Source organism: Aplysia californica, unplaced genomic scaffold (assembly GCF_000002075.1).
Source record: "Aplysia californica isolate F4 #8 unplaced genomic scaffold, AplCal3.0 scaffold00541, whole genome shotgun sequence".
In the NCBI taxonomy this organism is placed as follows: domain Eukaryota; kingdom Metazoa; phylum Mollusca; class Gastropoda; order Aplysiida; family Aplysiidae; genus Aplysia; species Aplysia californica.
In genome coordinates, this window is record NW_004797811.1 from 326,715 (window position 1) to 329,759 (window position 3,045).

Below are 3,045 nucleotides of genomic sequence, written 5' to 3' on the forward strand. Positions count from 1 at the left end.
GGGGAGGGAGGGAGAGAGAGAGACTCTAGAGAGAGACGGAGTGCGACAGACTAACAGACAGGCAGACAGACAAACAGTACGACAGACCACGTGGGTGACTGGACGTGTGTACTTATCTCAATACAAAGACACGCGTAATTACATACTTTGTATTGGGGGCTCTAGTGGTCTTGGGGAGTTAAAAGTGTCTGCCTCTCATTCAATAGGCCCTGGGTTCGAATCCGGAAAGCGACGGAAAATGTTTCCCTTTCACATCCTTTCCTGCTCTCTAACAATCTTCTGTCATCTGCTTTAGTCTCCACTTTCTGCCCCCACCCCCTCACCTCCTTTGCCCCTTCCTCTGGGCTCCGGACTCTTCCAGTTGCCTTTCTACTGCTAGCTACTCTTTGTCTCTTTCATACTGCTGTCTTTCAGCCACACCATTGATCTTATGGAAGGTAAAGTCTTTCTTTTCGTAGGTTCCGTGTGCATGTTGCGCACTTTAAAGACCCCTTGTTGGTCCAAAATCGATAAGAGTAGGCTTTGGCCACCACCCGGGCAAAATTTTTAAAAATCCTATAACTGAAAATGTTTAGTGTGTCCCGTGCGCTCATATGGCCTTATGCAGTTGCGAGCGCCGTAAAACACTTAAGCCCCCCCCCACACACACACACCCCCGGAATATTTTACATATGTGTTTTTATATGTAAAAACTGTGTCATTTACATATTGAGAAAAAGACGGGACACAAGGAAGGAGGAGAGGACATGTCAGGGATCTTTAAGGGAGGGGGAGAGGGAGAGAAGGAGGAGGCGGAGAGGAGAGAGAGGGCAAGAGGCAGAGGGGGAGAGGAGGGAGGGGTGAGAGGAGGGAATGGGAGAGAGGGAGAGAAGATGGAGATGGGGCAAGGGGAGAGGAGAAAAGGAAGAGAGGAGGGAGAAGGGAGAGAATGGGGAGGGGGAAGAGGATGTAGATTCTGATGGTCGAACAATGCATGAAGGGAGGCCATGGGGATCCTTCGTCAAGGGAACAAGGGGAGATCATTGGCTTTTGTGGCAAGGGAAATAAGCCTGTCTCGTCGCGCGACCTCCATCTCCGACGGGCCCAGCCCCAGTTATAGGGCCTGTAATCAACTGGCATTATACCTATCTTCCTTCTTCTTTTTTTCATTCATCCATTCAATATTTTCTCTCCATTTCTATTTCTTTCTTGCTGTATATTCTGGCATTATACCTACCTTCCTGCTTTTCCGTTCTTCCATTCAATATTTTTTCTCCATTTCTTCTTCTTTCCTGCTGTATATTCTATCCTCTCGGTCTATTTTATGCGTCCTCACGTTTCATTCTTCCAATCTGTGGCGATACAATTCTGTCCGGCTAAATCTGTACATTCCATTCTGGCCTGATGTCTTCCATTCTTTGGTTTAACCTTCAGCAAATCCATGTGTCTATGTGTTATCGATTGAAGCAATTACATATCACAGTATGCCTCTCCCTCTCCTCCCCCTCCTCCCCCTCCTCCAACCCCTCACCCCCCATATTCTCCCCGTCTTCGTTCGCTCTGTCTGTCTGTCTGTCTGTCCCTCTGTCTATCTGTCTGTCTGTCTGTCTGTCTGTCTGTTTCTCTCTCTCTCTCTCTCTCTCTCTCTCTCTCTCTCTCTTTCTCTCTCTCTCTTTCTCTTTCTCTCGCCGCTATATCTTTCTACCTATTTATCTAATTGCCTGTCTCCCTTTTCTCCTCCCCCCTATCTTGGGTCTACTTCGCTGTCTTTCCCTCTATAATGTTTCTCGCTCTCTCTTCCTTTTCCTCTCCAACTCCATATAGATCTAATGTTTTTTCTTCGGTGTCTATCTCTCCTCTTACATTTCTTGCCATTGAACGACCCAACCTTTCTCCCTCTCTCGTTTCAGAAGACTTACTGAAAAAAGCGCCATTTTGTTCAACTTCCGACAGCTCGCAGGCCAGAAATACGAAAGAGAGAAATGCATGGAATCGTGGTGAAACCAGGCGCTCGTCAAAATAATGAAGTTGAAAAAAAGGCCTCTCTAGGCAAGTTCTGTCGAATATTTTCTTTATTGGTTTTTTTATGTATGTGTGTGTGTGTGTGTGTGTTTGTGTGTGTGTGTGTGTGTGTGTGTGTGTGTGTAGGAAGGGTTGGGAGGGCGTGGCTCAACACAATATATTACGTCCATACAATTACTTTTAGAATATAGAATACATTTCTATGATTTTTTTTACTAAATAACGTCAATCAAGGGCACAAACAATGTAATTTTTTCAGTTTCCAAGGACGATCAAGCTTTGGAAATCACTGAACTTTGGTGGCATATTATTTTCTGTTTCATTTTACTTTTGACAACAGTCGACCCTCATCTTTCCGACCACCGATATTTCGACCTCTAATCAAGATTATTTATGGATATTTTTTCACCAAAAGCAAAACAACTGATCAAGATGACACCAATAACCCAATACACACAACAATTGACCTTGCAAATTTTCATAAAAGTTTACAGCCCTTACAGCACCATAAGGTCAGACGACATGTTGAAGTTTAGATAAGTTACAATGGTGGATAGATAAGGACAATAGATTATGTTTGATAGGAAAGAAGGAGCAGACCACAACAGAGCACCCGCCAACCACCCATATTAAAGAGCGCCTGATTCCACAGTATCATAACGTGGATGTTGATGGTCTTAGATGTGTTTTGTTTGTTTGTCTGTTTTGTCTGTTTGTTTGAGTAAATAGAAGTACACGAACACAAAATTGGTCATTTAGTGCTGAGAAAATGTAAGACAGACAAAAATAATGGTGGGAAAATAAAGAAATAAGACCTACCAGTTGCACCCTCCAACCACCCGCTTTGTTTCCCTCAGCTCATTAAAGCCTTTGAGGTGACGAATGTTGCTCGGATGGGGTAAATGAAGCATATTAGTATAGGAGGAGAGGATGATGGGACGTCAGAGTGGCGATTTACACCTTTCGATATTATATCTAACTATAGATATTGCATGTGTGTGTGTGTGTGTGTGTGTGTGTGTGTGTGTGTGTGTGTGTGTGTGT